This window comes from Bos indicus, chromosome 25 (genome assembly GCF_029378745.1).
Source record: "Bos indicus isolate NIAB-ARS_2022 breed Sahiwal x Tharparkar chromosome 25, NIAB-ARS_B.indTharparkar_mat_pri_1.0, whole genome shotgun sequence".
NCBI lineage: Eukaryota > Metazoa > Chordata > Mammalia > Artiodactyla > Bovidae > Bos > Bos indicus.
In genome coordinates, this window is record NC_091784.1 from 513541 (window position 1) to 537516 (window position 23976).

The 23976-nt window shown below is 44.3% G+C and overlaps 1 protein-coding gene and 1 long non-coding RNA gene across 3 annotated transcripts in view; one reads left to right on the forward strand and one right to left on the reverse strand.

Annotated features, from left to right (window-relative positions):
• Positions 1–23976, forward strand: part of LOC139179644 (liprin-alpha-1-like) — a 304559-nt gene that overhangs the window by 153179 nt on the left and 127404 nt on the right. The window lies entirely within an intron of this gene.
• Positions 811–14462, reverse strand: LOC139179655 (uncharacterized). Its single transcript, XR_011563965.1, has 3 exons — positions 9114–14462; positions 4021–4275; positions 811–1830 (listed from the first exon to the last, which is right to left on the reverse strand). It is a non-coding gene; the product is annotated as an uncharacterized lncRNA (long non-coding RNA).

The window sequence follows — 23976 nt, forward strand, 5'->3', positions numbered from 1 at the left end:
CCAGACGCCGCCTCCCCGTCAGCACAGGCACCCGCTGCAGCTCCTTTTTCTTTTCCTCCAGTTGGGCCTCCATCTGGCACAGCCTATTCTCCATGCTGCCATGACTCTCTTCCACCTGTCCGCCAAGAACAGCATCAGCTCCGCTCTCAACGACCCTGTCCTGACGGCACGCGGGCTGTGACCGCAGGGGCGGCAAGCAGACCATGCTCTGTGTGGACCACGGGCCCCAGGTTCGTGGGGGGCATGCCCGCATGCCTGCTCACGCAGCCTGTGCAGTTTTGTGTGTGACGCGTGGCTCACGGAGGGTGCTGGTGACCGGCTCGTGAGAGAAGACGTGCTCCCCTCTGCCCTGGGCGCCGCAACCGCCGCCACTGCGCCCCCTCCTCGGACTGCATGTGGCAAGCCAGCGCAGGCAGCAGGCAGCGCCAAGTGCAGGACGCGCGAGGCACACATTCTACCTTCCTAAGCTGGGAAGGAAGTTTGAACCGTTTAGCCTCCTTAGTGGCAGAGCTTCTGGAAGACAAAAGGTCGGACTACGAGGCCAACCGGGGAAGGACAGCAGAGATGCCAGGGGGGAGGAGAAACCAAGCCTGGAGAAGATCACAGGCAGAAGGGCGCCCCTGGCGGTTGTTAGTGACCCTGCTCTGGGAGGGTCTGCGAGCACCCGACACCGCCCACCGCCCACCAACGGACGGACGGCCCCTCAGCTGCTCACTGAGCTCCGGGCAACGCTCCCAACAGCCAGGCCAGCACAACCCCACCTGACTCTCCTTCCCCAGCCAGTGCCCACCAGCAGTGCGGGGCAACACTTTCCCACCAGAAGGACAGGGTGGCTGACTGGCTGGCTGGCTGGCAGTGGGGACGATTCCCGTAGCAGCACCACATCCCTGGAATGTTTTTCATAAATCATGACCCCCACAGACACGACCACCAGAAACATCATGATTCCACATTTCTTCGGGCCTGAAGATCTGAGGGTGAGCAAACATCACTCGACTTGTCTGACTGTATCACTGTCACACATCCCTTCAAGGAGCGGAACCTCAGAAAACTCGAGAAGATGGCCAGGCAAGCTGCCTCAGCAGAGCCCACACAGCATGCTCCCATCTCTCTGAGAGAACGGGCTCCACAGATGTCACCAGACTCGTCTGAGGGAATCAGAAGGAAATTTCAGCATTCAACAGGCAGGTGGAGGCGGGGATGAACTGGGAGACTGGGGTTGACATATATACAGTACTGATACTACACATAAAGTCAATGAGTAAGGACCTAGTGTACAGCACAGGGAAGTCTACTCAGTGCTCTGTGGTGAAGTAAATGGGCAGGAAATCTAAAAGAGAGGCAGATAGATAGACAGATAGATAGATAGATGATTGATTCACTTTGCTGTACAGCAGAAATTGACATAGCAGTGTAAAGCCACTATACACCAATTAATGAATGAATGGATGAATGAATTTTTACAAAAGGAGCACAATGGGCCCCCTAGAACTTGTGGAAAGGAGGAGTCCACACCCAGGGTGCAGCACAGCGCCAGGGCTGCCCTCATGTCGGTCCACTGCCAACGGACTGCCTGGACCAGGCCTCTTCTACCCCAGAGACCTCAACGCAGAGGTGGGGAGGCAGCCAGTTGTGGTCTCTCCAGTGCTCTGCTCTTACTCACGCAGCCATCCCAAGGCTGAGATCACCGGGAGAAGAAGGGACCCACAGTCCACCTCAGGCAGACACGACCGCCATCACTCACTTCGCGGATGTCCCACTGCAGTTTCGTGTTCATGTCCTTGGACTTGAGGAGGTTCTTCCTGGCCGTGTCCAGGTCTTCCTCCAGATCTGTAAGGTGGAAAGAGAGGGCTGCCAGGCACTCCTTCAACTGGCTCTCCTCCTGTGACTGCTTTTCTATGACTTCCTGAGTGCGATCTCCTTAGTCAGGTCTTACTCGTGGCTTAGAGAGCCGTAGGAGGGTCTCTAAGGGGGAAAGGAAGCCTTAGCCTTGTTTTGACAGGGAAGGAACACAGCACTTCCAGGCAATCGGTGAGGTCAAAACAAGGCACTAAGTGTACAAATCCAGGATGGATGGGTGGCTGGTACCTTCTCGTCCAGGGCCTTGTGGTGCTCAAATAGCAATTTCAGTGCCCTGAGCACCTCCACCTCACTGGTCATGTTAGCTGGGGACTGTGCCTGCCACTTGCCCACTGTAATCCAGAGGGATGGAACGTACCGGGAAACCAGTAACCCCAGGTGTTCCAACAGCAGCTGCAGGGCAGGGCCAAAGGGGCACTTTCAACCTCATGCTTGACTTCAGGGCCGATAACTCCTTTCAGCCTCACGCTACAGCTGGAAACATGCTAAGGCACGTTGGAATCCTGCCAGTTCAGTCTAAAGTTAAGAGTGGACTTCCCCAGGGGCCCAGTAGTTAAGAGTCCACCCTTCTGCAGGGGTCATGGGTTTTAATCCCTGATTGGGGAACTAAGATCCCACACAAAGTGTAGCGTGGACAAAAATGTAAGTTGAGAACTTCCCTCTCAAAGGTACTAAAATTACATTAGCTCTCATCATAAATTTGGAGTAAGGTATGAAAACCCCGAACTGATCCACCCTGGTCTGCTCAGTGGGAAGATGTGAAAAATGACTTGAAAATCAGACAGAGTTTAAAGACAGCAACACGGAGGCTAGCGGTGACCCACGTGGGGCAAATGTCAACACATGAGAATCCCCCTACTGACCCTGGTGTTGCTTCTTTCTGCTTTCAGTTCAGCAATTTCTTCTTCTCTTTTAAGAAGCTGGTCCCTGCATATTTTGAGTTCTACACTAGGAGTTGGAAACTCCTAGAAAACAGTTAAATGAGAAACTAAATGCAAACATAAATTAAAAAGAGAGAGAGACTGTGAAGACTGACCCTGTCAAGTCTCTCCAGGCTTCACACAAAGGATGTCCTTGCCCTTCCAGAGAAGAGGGGGTCCACTGACCCCAAGACCACATAGACCACCACAACTCAGACTGGCCTTTGGCCTCCACCTCGACCTGGCAGGCACGTGGCAGGGGAGAACCCGGAATCCAAGCCTGCCTTCTCAAGTCCCAGGGACGTCTGAGAAGCTTTCCAAAACATAAACCTAACAACAAAGTGGATAAAGAGATTCTTAAATGACACACAGACCAATGACCTAGAGCCACTGGGGAGAGTGAAGAATAAAGGGAAGGTCTACAAGGCCACCAAGATTTGGAGTGTTCCTCTGGGACAAAGGTGGATGGCACCCCAAGGCCATCTGTTAGCCTGACTCCACTGAAGCCACCCAGTCATTCAGTCAACTGGTTAAAATGTTAAATTTATGTTATATGTATTTTACCACAATTTACATGCATGCAGGGCCGTCCACGTGGTGAACTTGCTCAAGCTGAACCACACGGAGTCTTTTGTTCTTCTATTTTTCTTTGCAGAAATAGAAAGATCCTGGACTACATATCCCCTACTACATACTGAGTGTCCAGCACCCAGAACAGTGCCCAGCACTTGTAAGAGGCATGTAGTAGACATGTGAAGCTATGAGGGTGTATGTCATACACGTAAGCAGTAGGTACCCGTCATTAAAATACTGGACACATTGGTCCGTGGTTTGTAAGATGGGAGACATTAACGGGCTTAGCCTTTCTGCTTCAAGGACTGACTCTCTAGCTCGATCCTCATGCCCCAGAGACTCTTCCAGCCAGTGTATTCTTTCCTTGGAAGAACGGAGACGTTAAGGGGCTTAGCCTTTCTGCTTCAAGGACTGACTTGATAGCTCAGTCCACGTGCCCCCGTGACTCCTCCAGCCAGTGTTTCCCTTCTTGTGGGGCCCCCGCCCATCCTCTATGCAGCACCTGCACAACCTCTTACAAGGTAAACTGCTGGGGTCGATCCTGCCCACTAAGGCCAAAATGCCCTGGCCAGCAGGGCCCACAACAATGCTAACAAAATGAAACACAACCCCAACGCTTCACTGGGTGAGGGCCAATCCGACGGGCGTAGTCCCTGGCTGCTCTCACCTTGTTGAAGTCCTTTAATGGACTGGAACCTGGTGGTCTAGAGTCGATGATGAGAAGGTAAAGGAGAGAAAAAGGCTGATATTCCTTGATTTATGCAGAAAGCCAATAAAGCCCCCGACACGGGACTTGCTCTGTTCACGGAGGCCTCAGGTGCCCTCTCGATGGAGTGAAGACGGAGAGCACCTTCTCGAGAGGGTCTTAGAAGCCCGGGTAGGAAAGTGAACTCAGAGAGCCTCTGCGCTCCAAGAGATCACCCTGAAAGAGAGAGAGAGAGAGAGAGAGAGAAAGAGAAATACATGGGGACCAGAGCTCTGATGGAGCAAAGGTGTTTTAATCAACATGGTGTGGGCATATATACTGTCTTACAAGGTAGTTATTCTCAGCAAAGATAAAGATTAAAATTCCAGACTTACAAAACATAGGTGATCCATATTAAAGGGAAGAGAGTTGTATACGATCACTTTTACCGTATGGTTCACAGGAAGGAAGAGGGTACTTATCACTGTATAGAAAAACTAATGAAGGAAATGCCTGCATTCTTCAGCCCGTGGGAGAGGCTTGCCTCTCCTCTTCAGGAATTAATAAGGAGCAGAGAATTCCTGACAGATCCAAAACAGCACACAGGAAGCCTCTTGTTAAATGCTTCCTGACAATTCCCTCTATTTTATTATATTTGTAAAAAAAAGGTCTTGACCAAATGAATTTGGTTAGTATTAACCAACCTTATAGAAAGGCGACGGTAAACAACAAATATAATTATCAAGACAATCACCAAAGCTACAGTTCCAGACCCGATACTGTGGGTAATACTTTGAAACCATCCTCGTGGGTCTAGCCCAGGTAATTTGTTCAGCTAAAGTTTCCAAATTAGGGGAAGAGGGCAGATTTTTAGAAAAAAGTTTTAAAGATTTTCTTTTATAGTAATTGTACATTCAGAGAGGCATTATCACGTATATTTATTAAATGAAATTTGATTTGTTCCCAGTTGTAGGCACTGTGATTGACGTGAACAGGAATAACACAAAAAGCTTAAAGAAATAGAGGTGTTAATACAAGTATATAGTTTGCAATTAATACAAGTTACAGAACGTAAAAGTCTTATTAAATTGTAAATTTTCTATGGCTATAACAAAAGGAAGTGGGACACAGGCCTGTATAAAATATGACTGACTGTAGCGAAAGAAATAGTTACTATGACGACTGGTCCCTATGAAATGTCCGGTCCAAGTTCCAAGTTCTTCTGTGCTCTGATGCTTGCAGCAAGTTTCCAAATGGCCCATTGTTCAGGCCCACTCTGTTTATGGAGGACGATCTTAGGAGGAGGTGGGGCTAATCCATAGTCAAGTCACTCAAGAAGTCGTTTGTCATAGTAATGTTCCATCATAGTGTCAGTGACCTTCCATATCACACACAGTGTTGTTAATATCATCTGAGCAGTCAGATAACCACATACCATGGGGTCCCCAAGCAACAATTGTATGATTAGCCACAAACATTGATTTTCTTGATTGGTTTGACATTTGTCCCAAGGAATGGGAGTATAAGTAAAGTTTTTATAAGTAAACCCTTTGCATAAAGTTCTTTGTTCTTTCCCTAACTCTTTCCCGAAAGTTTCAGTAGTATAAACATGGTTTACAGACAACGAAAGGGCAGTAAATAATCCAAGCAGTGTCTGAAAGTCTTCTTTTGGAGGTAGGATGAAAGCCCAAATTTGTCAGCCCAAATTTGTCGGCTGACGTTTATGCACAATTTTGCTGGGCCCGTGCACAAGGGAAGGACTTCATAGCCTAAAGAAATATTAATTAGTTTTCTTTCCTGCCCAGGGTGTGAAGGCCCTTTCATGTACTAGGGAGAAAGCATATGTATAGAGTCATTAGTTGAAATGATTGGTCCTCTCTCCGTCCATTCGACCACCTGCAATAGAGGGGGGTTGGGTGTTAGTCTGAGCTTGAGCAGGGGGAGGTACAGGCCAAAAGACTGAGCATTGCCAGGAGAATGTACTCAGGACTCGGAGGCAACCCCTGTTGAGAGACCAAATTTTCAGCTTGATTAGTAGGGCTTTTATTTGTCTCCAAGTGAGGAGATCATCAGGGTGATGCCGTCGAAGGCGGTGCTTTCTGGAGATCTTTGGAGCAGACATGGCCTGTATTGGAATTTCTTCTTCCTGGGGTTCTTATTTCATCTCCATTTTGAATGCCGGGGGCCCCCTTGGGTCGAATCTTAAGAAGAGGTTAAAAAATTTAAAACAAATAAAGCTGTAGTAACAATAGTTATAGGTTTAGAAAACATGTTAGAACCTAGTAAAGTCTGCTTTAGATAAGGAAGACAGTAGTGTACCTGTGTATTCCCCTTTTTAATTTTTTTTATTTGTAACTTTAGTGTGTGATGTGTTTATTTTGACTATGTCTTGTGTCTGTGCATTATAAGGAATACCTGTAATATGTATTTATTGATAGGTATTACAATTTTATGAGGATCGGAGCCAATTAGAGTTTTAGTCCTAATTCTTCCATTGATAACGATTAGAGCAATTAAATCAAGGTTGGGTGTAAGTGACTTTATTTCCATAAAACGGGTATAGATCCATTTTACTGGGTCTTCTTGTTGGGCAATAAGTCCTGTGGGAGAATGAGAGGGGAGTATAAACAATTCTAGAGGTAAATCTATTTTGATGCGAGTAAGAAATTGTTTTTGTAATTTATTTTGCACCAAACAGAGTTCTTCTCGTGCCTCTTGAGAAAGTGAACGAGGGCTATTTAAATCAGGATCTCCTTTTAAAGTACTAAATAGACTATTCAGTTGATAATTAGCAATGCCTAAAGAAGGTCTAATCCAATTAATATCACCTAAGAGCTTTTGAAAATCATTTACGGTTGATAATTTATCAGCACGGATCTGAGTTAGTTGGGGAGTAATGCGTTGCCTATTAACAACGAACCCCAAGTAATAGTATGGTGTAGAGGTTTGAATTTTTTCAGGGGCAATGATTCATCTAGAGTTTTTAAAGCATAGTTGAGCTATATCAAACATGTGTTCAGTGTTTAAGATAGATGGAGCCGGAAACAATATATCATCCATATAGTGAATAACAAGAAAGTTAGGAAATTGCTTTCTCACAGGCTCAAGGGTTTTGGCTACGTAGTACTGACACATGGTGGGAGAATTCATCATCTCTTGTGGCAGTACAGTCTATTGGTACCGTTTATGAGGTCTAATATGATTAGGATAAGAGAGAGAGAAAGCGAATCTCTATTGGTCTAAAGGGTGTAAAGGTTTATTAAAAAAGCAATCTTGTCCTGGTTGCAATGCACCCATAGGTTTCACAGATGCACTAACTTTTCTAAGGTCTGTTAGGAGACTCCATTTGTTAGTTTTTTTTTTTTTTTTTTTTATGACAAAGATAGCAGAGTTCCAAGGAGAACAAGATTCTTCAATATGTTTTAATTCTAGTTGTGCATCTATAAGTTCCTTAGCTGCCTGTAATTTCTCTTTCGTGAGGGGCCACTGCTCTGTCCAAATAGGCTCGTCATTCTTCCAAGTTATTTTAATAATTGTATTGTTTGTTAAATGAGGAGGGGCCCCCAGGGAAAATGTGGAATGTATATCTGAGTATGTCATATCTTATATCTTTTTATTAAAAGCATATATCTCACTTTTCCTTAGCAACTATGAAGTGTCTTGTACATTAGCATTTTATAGATTGGTGAATATATTTATTACATATAAATATATATTTATATTTATATATATCAATATATTATACATTATAAAATATATTTATTAATAGTTTAAAATCTCTTTAGTCTTTCTGTAAGAAAAACTTTTTGTAAGAGGAATTTAATGTTTAGTAATTAATGTTTTAAAATCTTATTTTATTTGGAAATGACCTAGCTATTTAATAAACTTTTATTATTTAGTTTAGTACAACTCTAGAAATTTAAGTTATTCCAATCCTAAGAGACTATTTTAGATTATAATAACAGATTATAATAATAGATTATTCTATTAAAAATATAATAACTTTTAATAGTTTATCCAAAAGTTTTTATCTCATATATATATATATATATATATATAAAGAGTTACCTTTTGTGACAAATTTAGTTTACCTTAAACCTAGGCATAATAAAAGTATTATATAATGTTGATGATTTAAGACATGTCTTAATTAGATTAGCAAACAATTATATTTAAATTATACTCATATGTAAATAATTATATATATTTAATATTTTTCAGTTCACGTGAATTTGAATTTAAATAGAGCTCATTAACTTCATAGTATCTAAAACCAAAGCTGGTATATCGATGGCAGCACTGCCAGATGTTGAGGGTTTCAGGTAAAAGATGGAATTTGTCTCAGGTTTTTGCTGAAGGGGACCTGGGGGGTCCCTGCTTGCAGTTTTCTGGAATAGGTTTCCTTTCAATGTCAGATTTAGACTTACAATCTTTTGCCCAATGCATTCCTCTACTGTAGCGAGGGCAGATTTTTGGAGGTCTTTTATCTTTATATATTTTTCTTTTCTTTTTTTTTTTAAGCTTTCTTAGGGCTGTCCCTTTTCAAATGGTTCTTATTTCCACATGTAAAGCATCCTTTATTTCCCTTTCTTAAGGCAGCAGCTATTGTTTCAGCTACCATTTGCATCTTTTGAGTTTCTAATCCTAGATTGCGACAAGCCTTCAAATAATCAATAGTCCCTTTCTCACGAATTGGAGCCATAGCTTTTTGACATCCCTGATTTGCATTATCACATAATGCAGGTAATTTGCAAGTAATTAAAGGTGTTTTAATCAACATGGTGTGGGCATATATACTGTCTTACAAGGTAGTTATTCTCAGCAAAGATAAAGATTAAAATTCCAGACTTACAAAACATAGGCAATCCATATTAAAGAGAGAGAGAGTTGTAAAGCAAATAATTTCTCTAGTTGCCTTTTGGCTTCTCCAAATACACTACGGGAAATAGCAGTTTCTAATCTAGCTAAAAAATCAGCATGCATTTCGTTAGATCCCTGAACTTTAAATAAGTGATGAATTAAAGTAGAAAAGTGATGGGGCTTTCCAGCCTTTTTACCCATGTCTTAGTACTTACCGGCCTCAATAGGCCCTGGGGTCACTCCGTCCAAGAATCTGCCTACGTGCACCAAGTCCCTGTTCTGGGTGCCACTTGTTGAGGTCCTTTAATGGACCGGAACTTGGTGGTCCGGAGTTGACGATAAGAAGGTAAGGGACAGAAAGAGGCTGATATTCCTTGGCTTATGCAGAAAGCCAATAAAGCCCCCGACACAGGGCTTGCTCTGTTCACAGAGGCCTCAGGTGCCCTCTCAATGGAGTGAACATGCAAAGTGCCTTCTCGAGAGGGTCTTAGAAGCCCAGGCAGGAAAGTGAATTCAGAGAGCCTCTGCAGAGCTCCAGGGGATCAGCCTGAAAAAGAGATAGAGAGAGAGAGAGAGAGAAAGACACGGGGACCAGAGCTCTGATGGAACAAAGGTGTTTTAATCAACATGGTGTGGAAATATATACTGTCTTACAAGGTAGTTATTCTCAGCAAAGATAAAGATTAAAATTCCAGACTTACAAAACATAGGCGATCCATATTAAAGAGAGAGAGAGTTGTAAACAGTCACTTTTACCGTATGGTTCACAAGAAGGAAGAGGGTACTTATCACTGCATAGAAAAATTAATGAAGGACATGCCTGGATTCTTCAGCCAGCAGGAGAGGCTTGCCTCTCCTCTTAATTCCTGAGTATTCAGGAATTAATAAGGAGCAGAGAATTCCTGACAGATCCAAAACAGCACACAGGAAGCCTCCTGTTAAATGCATCCTGACATCACCTCAGGCCACTCTCCTTACAGGACTTGGGCCGAGGCCAAGTTCTTCCTTGTCTTGGCCTTTGCCTTGGGGTTGCAGCACTGAAAAAGCGCCCACAGGCGGGCCCTTCTGCAACCCATCCTCGCGGATGGGGGCAGCCCCCTACTCGGGGGCAACTGCTGTTTCACGGTAGGATACCTCCGCTCCTGAGCTATAACCACCAATCTCACACTACAACCACTGCTATTCACACTATGACCACCGCTCTCACACACACTGCTCTCACACACACCACTCCCACACTATGACCACTGCTCTCACACTATGACCAATAGCACCACTGTCTCAAGGAGAAATGGCACGAAGGCTCTGCCTCCAGCACGTCTCCCAGGAGCCCAGAACCGGAACCCACTCAGTCACAAGGGGCTCTGTCGTAACAGGGGGGCTGGGCTCAGGCCCACCGTCAAGGGTACAGAGAGGGGGGACGGGCTGCCAAAAAGATGACAGGTGAGTGTGGGGTGCGGGAGAAGGAAGGCCGTGCCCATGGCTCAGGCCCCCTGTCAAACATGACCCTGCAAGGTACTGGGTCACAGTCGAACCGACCAGTATAAACTCCTTCAGAAACCACCACCCCTGGGAATGAGCACGTCTTCTAAGTGGGCTTCTGCACCCCTTTAAGCCCCAAACAAGCCTCCAGTGAGGCTACTGAAAGGGCACCCATGAACTCAAGGGCGTCCCCAGAATCCACCCGGCTGAGGAGGACTCACCACGCTAGCTGCCCCTCACTCTCACCCTGAGCTCAGTCCTCCCTGACTGACTCCCTCACTCAAGCTCAGCAAGGGCTTGACCAACCTCGCTCCAGGCACTTAAAATGAAGCCACAGTGGGTACAGGGGTTCATTCAACCTGCTGTGAACTCGCCCTTTTAACTTCAACCCTGGGCTGTCAGATGACTCTGCTCCGTGGGGGCTGCAAGGTGGAGGTTCAGGGGTGTCCCTGCCTCGAGCCACGACAGCCAGTGCCTCCCAGACGCCACCAGGTGCTGCCCCACCCTCCGCCCCCGAGTCTCCCACCCCTCTCCTGGCCCCACTCCCACCCTTGCGGCTCTCCACTTGCCAGGGCACAGGCCACTTGCTCCTGGCTCAGCCTGGACCTCTGCTGTCACTTGAGGGCCTCAGTCCCCAGGGTGCTTGGGGTCCTATATCCACCCATCTCACCAATTACACACTCTGGGAGAGACAGAGTACAGTTTGGGGTCCTGCCCACAGTTCACCCTGAACACGTTCTCTTTTTTTGGCTTTATCTACTGGAGTTCTCTGAGATGTGTTTTTAAAACCTCAACTGTTGCTTTCAAAAAGACTGTAAAATCACTGTGCTCAACTTTAAGAATAAAATCTTCATTTTCCACCTTAAAGTAAAACTGGAGGGAAGACTAAAAGCAGTCATTTTTTCAAACTGAAAAAGAAAACCCACATGTGACCATGTCACAGAATACAGGTCACGTAACCCCTCCCTCCTCAGCCTTGGCCTCCACCACCAGCAGCCCGTCATTGCAAGGCCTGCCCTGGGCCGGCAGGGGCAAGGGAAGAGGGGAGACCGGCTCCTCTGTCTCCAGGCCACGTCGGCTGCTTGCTCCACCTCCTTCCCAAGTTCACGTGGCACTGAAACAGCCTGGGCAAGCTGGGGATTCTGACCAGAAACACAACCGTGGGTACTAAGCAAGGACACCTGGTTCTTGTTTTCCCCAGTATCAAAGTTGATCAATACAAGTACTGTGACTGTTGCATGTGGCTTCAGATGACAGACTACACCCAGCGTGTCCCCACTTCCAGTGACAGATGCAAGCAGCTTGTAGGTCAGCCTACCGAGAACTAGAAAAGCTAAATACAGTTTAAAAAGAGGTCCTTAGGCAGCCACAATCCAAGATTTCAAACAAAAGGGAAGCCCAGTGAGGGAACTGAAGACTGAGAGGCCCGCTCCTTCCCTTGGGCCATCTGAACAAAGCCGACTCTGCGAAGAAAAGGCAGGGAAAAAGTCAAGCAGAGGGGACTGGATAACACAGCTCTGGATGGTTCCTTGGGCTGGGAAGACAAAAATTTGTGTGCAGGCCTAGAGAATCAGTTCGGATATCAGAAAATGTACCCAACACTCTGCCCGAACTGGTTGAGCACTATCTGTCACCTCGTGGTGCTCAGGAGACAGATGGTGGGCTTCAGGACCTGCTGAGAAGAGGGCGGCCCTGGGAGGCAGCCCAGGCTTCCAGATGGAGACGCTGGAAAGCTCCTCCCTGGGCTCGGGGGGAAAGGTGGGTGAAGGCTGCTGAAACTGAGCTTACAAGGAACCCCCAGCCTCAAGTCCCTCAGGCCCTGAGTGAACAGACAGCTCTGTCCCCACTGGAGGTCTGTGTCAGAGGAGACTCTGGAGAAGACAGCATCACTCAGAACCTCTAGGGTTTTCCAAACATAATGTCCAACATGCAATCAAAAAAGCAAAAGAGGGTGTAACAACAAACAGGACCAAGAGAAAAAAAAAAAAAAACTGAACCAGATCCAGAGGTATCAGATGTATATCAGCATATCAGAGGTATGCTAGAGGTATTAGATGCAAATGTCACCTGTTGAAAAATATACTTGACGAAAGGAAAACTTTCTGAGAATCAAAACCGACTCTCGAACTTTACAATAACAGTGACTGAATTTAAGAACTCAGTCTCTGGCCTTAACATCAAATTGGACATAGCTGAAGAGATGATCAGTGAACTGAAGGATGGGTCAGGTAAAAAATATATATAAGAGAGAAAAAAAGGATAGAATATACTGAAGGAGCCCCTTGTTAAACTACGTTGTTAAAAAGTATAAATGGGGACCTTCATGGTGGAGAAAAGAGAAAGGGGAATAAGAAATGCCTCCAGGGGTTGAAACGAAAGAGCCTCTTGATCAAAGTGAAAGAGGAGAGTAAAAAAGCTGGCAAAACTCAACATTCAAAAAAATGAAGATCATGGCATCCGGCCCCAGCACTACGTGGCAAATAAATGGGGCAACAATGGAAACAGTGACAGACTTTATTTTTTGGGCTCCATAATTACTGTAGACAGTGAAATTAGAAGATGCTTGCTCCTTGGAAGGAAAGCTATGCCAAACCTAGACAGCATATTAAAAAGCAGAGACATTATTTTGCCGACAAAGGTCATTTAGTCAAAGCTATGGTTTTTCCAGTAGTCATGTATGGATGTGAGAGTTGCCCCATGAAGAAGGCTGAACGCCAAAGAATCGATGCTTCTGAACTGGGGAGTTGGAGAAGACTCTTGAGAGACCTGTGGACTGCCAGGAGATCCAACAAGTCACTCCTAAAGCAAATCAGACCTGAACATTCACTGCAAAGACTGATGCCGAAGCTCCAATATTTTGGCCACCTGATGCGAAGGACTGACTCATTGGAAAAGAACCTGATGCTGGGGAAGACTGAAGGCAGGAGGAGAAGGGGACGACAGAGGATGAGATGGTTGGATGGCATCAATGACTCGATGGTCATGAGCCTGAGCAAGCTCGGGGAGTTGGTGATGGACAGAGAAGCCTGGTGTGCTGCAGTCCATGGGGTCGCAACGGGGCAGATACGGAGCGACTGAACTGGCTGACAGGGACAGTGGCAAGAGGTGGTTCAAGAATCAGACCACTGACTCAAAAATGAAACCACACATTGGTTTCAGCAGCTCTGCAGGTGCCTAAGGCAAGAACAGCATGTTCAAGCACTCAGAGGAAAAAGGTGTGGCTTTTAGTGGCACAGCAACACTGAGAGCTGACTTTCCAAGAACAAGGAAGTCAGAAGATAATGGACTGGCATCTGTAAAATGCTGAAAAACAAATAACCACCAACCTGGAATTCTATACTCAACAAAAATACTCTTCGAATGTGAAAGCAAAATAGAGACTTTGAGGGCAAATGGAAATGAGACAATTCATCACCCACACAAATGAACTAAAAATATATTCAGGCAGTGCTTTGGGAAAAAGAAAAGTAGTCTATGACGGAAATATAAAAAACAAGTAGAGACCAACAACGAGGTAACTGTGAGGGTAAATATTAACTCTACAAAACAATGATGTTAACGCCAAATATATATCTAACAGTTCAAAGTGTAACAGTGACAAGGAGGAAACAGTCGAGTCAGGGAGGCAGTAAAAGTACTAAGTTAGTCTTGAGTGTAAAACACACGCTGTGTCTGCAAATGTGCACCTAACAACCTGACAGAGGAGCACAGGACTAGAGAAACACTTCAAACTTCTAAAAGAAGGCAAGAGCAAAGAACACAGACTAGGTGGGACAAACAGAAAACACACAGCAACATGGTGTCTACACACTGAATATCAACATTATAAACAGAGCAAACACTCTCATTAAAAGATAAAGTGTCACACTGATTCCAATGAAAACTGTACACTATTCACAGAGCTACATGTTAAGATGGAATATCTTTTAGACAGGTGAAACTAAAAGATACCCAGGCCAACAAGGACAGAAAACTGATGTGGCAACATCACTGTCAAATAGTCTCTAAAGAAAGAAGCATTTCTAGTGATAAAAAGGAGCATCTCATACTGACACAAGTTCAGTCTAGCAAGATGAGGATTCTAAATTTGAATGTACCTAATAACATAACCTCAAAATATCAATACATAAAAACTGACAGAAATAGAAAAGGAGTAACAGCTGAGTTCATAATCCCAGTGGGAGACATTAAAGACACATCTCTCGTGGAACTGGGCCCCCTGGTATGTAGTCACCTGCAGCCATGAAGTACCTGAAATATGGCTGGCTCTACAATGAGATGCGCTGCAAGCCTAAAACACATACTGGATTTTAAAGACTGAGCATGAAAAAAAGAATGTGAACTATTTCATTAGGTTTTATCATGTTGATTACACACTGAAATGATATTTTATGTGTGCTAAAATAAAATATATTACAGGTAATTTCACCTACTTCTGCTTTTACTCAATGTGGCTACTGGAATCTGAATTACATGAGTGACAAGCCTGATCTGACTGATACACATGGAACATTGCATCCCACTGATACATATTATTTTCAAGAGCCCAAGGAACATATAACAAAAAGAATATATATTGGGCCATTAGGAAAGCACAAATTATTTCAAAGGACTGAAATAATGCAGGGTATACTTAGCGATTGCAATGGGCTGATGGTTTATGGGCCCTCAAACTTCATCCGGCAGGTGGTGATGATCCAAAGAGACAGGCACTCTGGGAGGGGTCAGGCCAGGAGGGAATGGGCTCCTGTGCTGCGAGAACAGGGAGAAGCAGCAGGCAGTCTAGGAACCAGGAAACAGGCCTCACCAGACGAGGCACCTGCTGGTGATCTTGGGACTCCCCAGCCTCCAGGCCTACAAGAAACAACTTTCTGTTGTTTATCAGCTAGTCTACGGGATTTATAACAGTAGCCCAAAAAGACGAAGACAGGGCTCTTCATGGAATTAAGCTAGAAATCAAACAAGGGTCACTAGAAAAACCTCCCCAAACATTCGGAAGTTAAATGACATACTGCTTGAAGAATTTCCTGATTAATAATTTTAAAAAACACAATGAAAATTAGAAAATACTTTTCCATAAAAGATAATGAAAATCTGGCTTATTCAAACTTGTGGGATGCAGCGAACTATGTTTAGAGGGTAACTTAAAGCCTTAAACACGTATACTAGAAAAGAAGGAAGGCTAAAAATCAATTAAGCCTCTCTCCCAAGAAACCAGAAAGAACACCATAGCGAATGAAACACAAGGCAGATGGAAAAAAAAAAAAAAGAGCAGAAAACAAGGAAACAGAAAGCAAATATGAAGTTTATTTAAAAAGAAAGCCAAAAGTTGGCACTTTGAAAGGAATGATAAAACTGATAAACCCCTAGAAAGACTTATTAAGAAAAAGAGACAAAGCACAAATCACCAGCATCAAGGGTTTTTAAAAGGGGAGACAACACATCTTGCAGATAAGAAAAATATTATGAACCACAGTTCACTTACTAACTGGAGAGTCTGCTCATCTCAATAAATTCCTAGCAGGGGGGAAATGTTTTACTGAAATAGACCCACGAAGACATACAATATGAGAAAATTTTATTTGCATGAAAAAAATTACATCTGAAATTAAAAGCCTCCCCACAATGAAACCAACTGGTTTTGCCAATCAGTTTTTACAAAAATCTAGGGAAGAAAACAGTAGTCTCACAGGAATTCTCGGGGTAAACAAGGAACACTCTGCAAACTTGTTTTATAAGACTAGCATAACCTTGATACTAAAACCAACAAGGAAGAAGTACAAGAAAGTAAAATTACAGACTCTGAGTATAGATGAAATAATCCTAAATAAAACACTAACAAGTAAAGTCCAACTGAAGGAGAATACATTGAGATCAGGTTGGGGTTGTTTTAGAATCACAAAATTTTTAAAAGTTAAATCACCACAGAAAAGAAAAATCACCTGTTTCAAAATCTGCAGAAGATACACTTAAGAATTTTTAATGTAATAATTTTAGTTCATGACTAAGAAAAAACTGCTTAGTAAACTAACAGAGAAGAATTTACATATTTTGATAAAAATATCTACAAAAAAGCTAATATCCTGTGTGATGGTGAAATAGTGAAAGCTTTTCCTCTGATAAATGGACAGAGACAAGGATACTTATTCTCATTACTTCTGTTCACCACTGTACTGGAGATCCTAGTCCGTACAATAAGTCAAGAAAAAGGAAAGGGTTATCACAGTTGCAAAGGGGAAAAAAAAGAACTTATTTGCGGACATAATTGTGTATAAAAAAAAATACAATTACAAGGATTTGAAGTAAGTGGATTTACCAGGGGAATATAGACAAGTCAATTCTATCTCTATTAGGAATTTATAATGGCACTGAAAATATCAAGTTATCTAATTAAACATGTGCAAAACATACAGCAAACTATAAACTTCTAAGATAAATAAGATCTAAAAAAAATGGAGAGCTATCTGTATTGTGTTCATGGATTACAAGAACAACATAAAAGGCACACACACACACAGAGAGTTAATCGTGTGAGGCGATGCGTATGTGGGGCAATCATTCCACGACGTCTATGGGCATCAAGTCATCACAATGTAGACTTGAAATACACACAAACTGTATCTGTCAATGACTCCTTAGTGAAGCTGGGGGTCTAAAATCGGCGCCTGGCACCTGGTAGCTGGCAGGTGTGGGAACCCGGGTTCACATGCAGGCTGTACACACTCTTAATCACAGGTGAGACTTGAGGCAACCCAGCAACTCTCTATTTTTTTTTTTTTCTGTTTTGCTCTGTTCCCCTTGCCATTTGTGTTTAACAGATACCCAGTATCGAGTGAGCAGCGTCAATGCAGCAATAATGTTTTCCCATCTAAGGCGGGAGCATGTAACACTAGCAGACTTCCCAATCGCCCTGAGATAACTGGAGTGCCCCATCACAACAGAAAGCAAAGAAACATGACATTCCCCGAGAGAGAGTTGCCCCATGGCAGGGGGAACTAGGTCCACCAGATGTCCCAAGGGGACGCTCAGGGGCTTGGAGCCCAGGCTGGGCCCCTCAGCTTGAGACCACACTTGCCTTTCCACCATTCTGCCGGTCCTGGCAGAAGAAAGCCAGGCCATGGAAGGGGGAAGGTGTGGCTGGCCCGTGGGACTCAGGGCAGGACTGACTTCCGTCTGTGCTGGGCTCCATGTCCAGTCACCACCCTTGGTGTGTACAAAGCTCTTGGGATCATTGTAGGTTTTTGGCAAAAAGCAATGGAGCTGAAGTCACTTAGGATGGCTTTTAAGGAAAAAAATCCTGACTGAGGATTCCCTCAGTGCCAGCCTCGGCCCCTAGTGAGATGCAGACTCCTGGTCATCCATGGCTGTGCCCGCAGCCCACCAGCTCCAGGAAAGGACTCCGCCTTCTCTTCTCTGTGTGCCATGAACCTGCACAGTGGGCCTTCAGAACCTCAGGAGACTCACCCCACCCCCACTGTAGCCAGAACCCTCCCCAGGCATTAAAACAGCTGTGGAGTCACTTTGGCCCAAGCCCTGGTTACGGATCCCTAGAGCCCACTACAGCCTCTACAGCATGATTAATCAGGCCCTTTACACACAGATTCCTGCCTGTCAGATCTGAGCTTTGGATTCATGGTCAGCTGTGTCCCTCCCATGGCAGCCAGGTGGGCCGCAATGCAGACAAAGGAGCTCAGGAGCTGAGTGTCAAGGGAAGCATTGAAAGGACAGCGATGGATGCAACCTGTTGCAAACTGAAGGAGGGTCCCTGCATGTCTCAGAAATGGCCTCTGGTGTGCAGGTGTGGAGGAGGGCCCCCACGGTGCAAAGGAAAGAGAGGTACTCAGCGGCAAAGGTACTCAGAGGTACTCTTGGCCTCTCCGGTAGCAGCTCCAGGTGGTAGCTCGTGAACAGTGGACAGCCAATGTAGTCACATGAGCATGACACTTATTCCCTTACAAAGAAAGAGAAAGGGGTCAGGGTGTGGGAGTACCTGGAGGGTGTGGTGGGGAGGATGAAGAGAGGTGTCCCTCCTCTCTTCAGTGCAAATTGCTTTTGTGAGTCTCAGAGCTGCCAGAAGGCAGTTACCAAGTCAGGTCCCCACAGTATCCAGTGCGGGCTGGGTGCCTTAGCCCCCGTCACATGGACAAGCCACACCACATGGTTTCCCTGAGTTCTAACAGAAGATCTGGGGGGTTTGTCTAGGTACACACTTCCTTGCTGTAGCTGCGTTACCCACTTCTGTGAGCCCCCGTTTTGTCCTCTAGATAAAGGACATCAATTGCTACCTTAGCACGTTGCCAGCTTAATCCCATGAAGACTAATTAGGGTAATCCTACAATTAATATCTGGCCTTAAGAGATATCAATGAATATCTGGCCTTAAGAGATATCAATGAATAGCTGGCCTTAAGAGATACTGGGCTTCCCTGATGGCTCAGCTGGTAACGAATCCTCCTGCCATGAGGAGACCCTGGTTTGATTCCTGGGTTGGGAACACTGGGCCGCTACAGAAGGGACAGGCTACCCACTTCAGTATTCTTGGACTTCTCTTGGGGCTCAGCTGGTAAAGAATCTTCCTGCAATGCAGGAAACCTGGGTTCAATCCCTGGACTGGGAAGATCCCCTGGAGAAGGGAAAGGCTACCCACTCCAGTATTCTGGCCTGCAGAATTCCATGGACTGTATAGCCCATGGGGTTGCCAAGAGTTAGACACGACTGAGGGACTTTCACTTCACTTTCAAGAGATATGACCTGAATCCAGATTAAACTGGAGTCTCCCAGTGTCATCTGGCATTTCTTCCCTGAAGCCAGCCAAAACTCACAGAGGAGCATTTCCAGGGTCTCCACGTAGCCAGCTGGACAGAAAATCCAGTGTGGTTCAAACAAGCTGACAGACAAGCAGGAGAGGACTCACGGGCAGACGGCCTCCCTCTGGTCTCAGGAGAGCTCTGGGACCACAGCAGGAACCGGCGCTCTCAACCCCTGGGCTCAGCAGCGCCCTCCTTCTCAGGCCGGCGGCTCTGCCCTGACGGGCGCAGGAAGGCCACCAACTGCCCCAGGCTGACCTCAGTCCCCTCCCACAGCTGTAGCCTGACCTCACCTGGCCTCACCTCTTCCGGCAGAACCAGCCCTCCTCTTCCCTTGATTCCAGTGTGAGGCCCAGCCCTGGGCCCTGATTGGTCACCGCCCCAGTCCTGAGCCACTCACGGTGGCCAGGGAGGATGGAACACACCGATTGGCCAGGTCCAGGTCATGTAACCATACTCTCCAGGATACGTGCGAGCCGCTCACCCTGTGTCAGGGGTAGAGATAGTGTGATGCCCCCAGAGCAGGGCTGAGAGTCCAGTCCATGTGTCCGTGTGCTCAGTGTCCTGGGACGTGCCTGCACATTCTCTCTACACACCGCTTTGTCCTCTGCAGACAAAATATTCATGACACACCTCTTCCCTTCCCAAGCGCTGTTTCACACACCCACATTCAAGGGAGCAAGACCTCCTGTTTGAAGGTAGGTTTGGAGATCCTCTCTTAACCTCTGGACTTGTTTCTTGTATTGCTACCACTGCTACTGCTAAGTCACTTCAGTCGTGTCCGACTCTGTGCGACCCCATAGACGGCAGCCCACCAGGCTCTCCCGTCCCTGGGATTCTCCAGGCAAGAACACTGGAGTGGGGTGCCATTGTCTTCTCCAGTTTCTTATATTGTTAGAATAATTTATTCAGTCTAAAACCCCCCACAAGCACCACCATATGCTGCTTTGCCTATTCAGGATTCTTAGCTGTTCTGACAGAGAAGGCAATGGCAACCCACTCCAGTACTCTTGCCTGGAAAGTCCCATGGGCAGAGGAGCCTTGTAGGCTGCAGTCCATGGGGTCGCGGAGAGTCGGACAGGACTGAGCGACTTCCCTTTCACTTTTCTCTTTCATGCATTGGAGAAGGAAATGGCAACTCACTCCAGTGTTCTTGCCTGGAGAATCCCAGGGACAGGGGAGCCTGGTGGGTCTATGGGGTCGCACAGAGTCCGACATGACTGAAGCGACTTAGCAGCAGCAGCTGTTCTGGGCATGGCCCAGGGGCCTCCCAAAGGGAATGAATTTTGTCCAAGGAAGCACCTGAGAGGCTGAATCACTTTGCTGTACACCTTAAACAAACAAATTATTGTAAATCAACAATACCTCAATTTAAAGAAAAGATATTCCCTCATCAAAAATTGTTCAAAATTTTGTAAAGTTTTTCCTTCAATTGTTGGTTTTTAGTATGTGTCTAATTGGTTTGGTGGTGTTTTGTGAGGTAGGGATCCAACTTACCTTCCCACATGGATACCAAATTGTCCCAATGGGACGATTCCTTTGTCCTTGAATAATTGAATATTTTTTAATTTAATAATGGAAATTATTAAATTAAATCATTGAGTTAATTTAATTATTAAATATTAAATTATTCATTATATTAATATTATAAAGTAATTTATTATATTGATTAAATTAACTATTAAATATTAAATTAATTTATTTAAATTAATGTTTAATTTATTTTAATTTAAATAATATTTCAATTATTTTGTTTGATTTATTCATATTTTCTATTTGTTCCTGGTTCAGTCTTTAGAAGATTGTACTTTTCTAAGAATTTGTCCTTTTGTTCCAGGATATCCATTTTATTGTCATGCAGTTATTTCTAATTGTCTCTTATGACCCTTTGTCTTCCTTTGTGGTCTATTGTAACGTCTCCTTATTCATTTCAAGTTGCTTTGAGTCTTCTCCTTCTTTTTCTTGATGAGTCCGGCTAATGATTTGTCAATTTTGTTTATGTTCTCCAAGACGTATCTTATTGTTTTATTGATCTTTGCTCGTGTTTCCTTCATTTCCATTTATTTCTGCTCTGATCTTTATGATTTCTTTCCTTCTGCTAACTTTGGAGGTTTTGTGGCCATTTTCCTCTTTTTCTAGGTTCTTTAAGTGTTAGATTAGGTTGTTTATTTGATGTTCTTTTCATTTCTTGAGGTAGGCTTCTTGCATTGCTATAAACTTCCCTCTTAGCATTGATTTATTGCATCACATAGGTTTTGGGTTGTCATTTATTCATTGCCATTTGTTTTTAGGTATTTTTAAATTTCCTCTTTGATTTCTTCAGTGACCTGTTTGATTTCTCCATGTGTTTGTGTTTTTTACAAATTTTCCTATAAATGATCCCTAATCATGTATCAGTGTGATCAGAAAAGATGCTTGCTGTGATTTCAGTTTCTTAAATTTTGCAAGGCTTGATTTGTGACCCAAGATGTGATCCATTCCAGAGAGTGTTTCATGTGCACTTGAGAAAAAAAAAAAAAAATGTATTCTGCTGTTTGGTGATGGAATATGCTAAAGATATCAATAAAGTCCATCTAGTCTAATGTGTGATTTAAGGCTTGTGTTTCTATATTAATTTTCTTTGTGGATGATCTGTCCATTGGTATAAGTGGGGTGTTAAAGTCCCCTAGTATTATTTTCTTACTGTCGATTCCCTGTTTTATGGTTATTTGTATTTGTCTTACATATTTAGGTGCTCCTGTGTTGGATGCGTGTGTATTATTATTGCAATATCCTCTTCCTGGATCGATCTCTTTATCATTATGTAGTGTCCTTCCTTGTCTCTTGTAATAGTCTTTATTTAAAAGTCTATTTTATCTGAGATGAGAATTGCTACTCCAGCTTTCTTTTGATTTCCATTTGCATGGAATACCTTTTTTCCAGGCCCTCAGTTTTAGTCTGTGTGTCCCTAGGTCTGAGGTGGATGTATTATCGACAACATTTATATGGGGCTTGTTTTTGTTTCCATTCAGCCAGTCTGTGTTTCAGTTGGACCATTTTATCCATTTATAGGTAAGGTAATTATTGCTATGCATAGTACTATTATTTACTTTATTATTCTGTCTTTTTCCATGTCTATTCACTCACTTCTATTTCCTGCCTAGAGAGCATCCTTTAATATTTGTTGTAAAGCTACTTTGGTGGTGCTGAATTTTTTAACTTTTGCTTATTTGTAAAGGTACTGAGTTCTTTGAATCTGAGTGAGGTCATAGCTGGTTGGAGTAGTCTTGCTGGTAAGTTTTTCCCTTTCATAACTTTAAGTGTATCATGCCACACCCTTCTGGCCTGCAGCGTTTCTTCAGAAAGATCAGCTGTTAAACTTATGGGGATTCCCTTGTTCTTTGCTGCTTTTCCCTTTCTGCTTTTAATATTTTCTCTTTTTGCTAAGTTTTTCTTAGTTTGATTAGTATATGTCTTGGCATGTTTCTCCTTTGGTTTACTCTGTGTTGGACTCTCTGTGTTTCTTGGACCTGGGTGTGGTTCCTTCAACAATATAGGGAAATTTTCAGTCATTGTTTCTTCAAGGGAGAGTTTATCTTTCTCTCTTCTCCTTGAATTCCTATAATGTGAATGTTAGTATGTTTGATATTATCCACCAAATGCCTTAAACTATCCTCAATTTTTTGGCTTATTTTCTTCTTTTTGGTGCTCAGATCGGGTGATTTCCACTACTCTGTATTTCTTTGTCTTTTTTAAAAATATAAATGTATTTATTTTAATTGGAGGCTAATTACTTTACAGTACGGTAGTGGTTCTGCCCTACATTGACATGAATCCGCCACGGGTGCACATGTGCTCCCCGTCCTGAGGCCCCGCCCCCTCCCTCTGGGTCAGCCCAGTGCACCGGCACTGCTCTGTGTGTCAGCTTACTGATCTGTCCTCTGAATCATCCAATCTCTTGACTCATCTGCTGTATTTTTCATGTCAGTTATTGTATTCCTCCATTATAATCAATTCTTTTTTATACTTATTGCCTCTTTGTGGAGTTCTCACTCTGTTCTTTCATGCTTCCCCTGATAGAAGTAAATATCTTTTATTCGTTCATTTAATGGGTCCACTGGGGCTTGCTGTGTCATTGGCTTTCTCTAGTTGCATAGAGTGGGGGCTGCACTCAGTTTTGGTGTGTGGGCTTCCCATCGTTCTGTCTTCTCTTGTGGAGCACAGGCTCTAGGGTACATGAGTTCAACAGCTGTGACATGCAGCTTTACTTGCCCCGCAGCCTGGGATCTTAGTTCCCAGACCACGGGTTGAACCCTTGTTGCCTACATTGTCTGGAAAATCTTAACAAATGAACCAGCAGGGAAGACCCAGTAAATATCATTATGATCCTTACTTTGCAGTCATTTGATGTAGATTATTTATCTCCATCTTGTTTAGTTCTTTTTCTGAGTTTATGTCTTAGCTGTTCATTTAGCATAGATTCTTTGTCTCTTTATTTTGCCTTTTTGTTTCTATGCATTAATATTAGGTAGATGAACTATGTCTCCATGTTGAATAAGTGGATTTTTGTAGAGTGTCTCCTATGCGGCCCAAAGGAACAGTTCCCCCAGGTCACCAGAGACAGGAAATCCAGGGTGTCTCCTGTGTAGGCTGAGTTTGGTGTTCTGTTAGATGTACCTGCGTTGCTTTGGGCATGCTTTACTTGCCCAAAGTAAGTGGGCAAGTGGGTCTGGCTGGCCCCCAGTGCAGCTGAATGTAAGCCCCACCTCAACAGTTGCAGGTGTACTTCTGGCTGGAGCTGACCTGGAGTG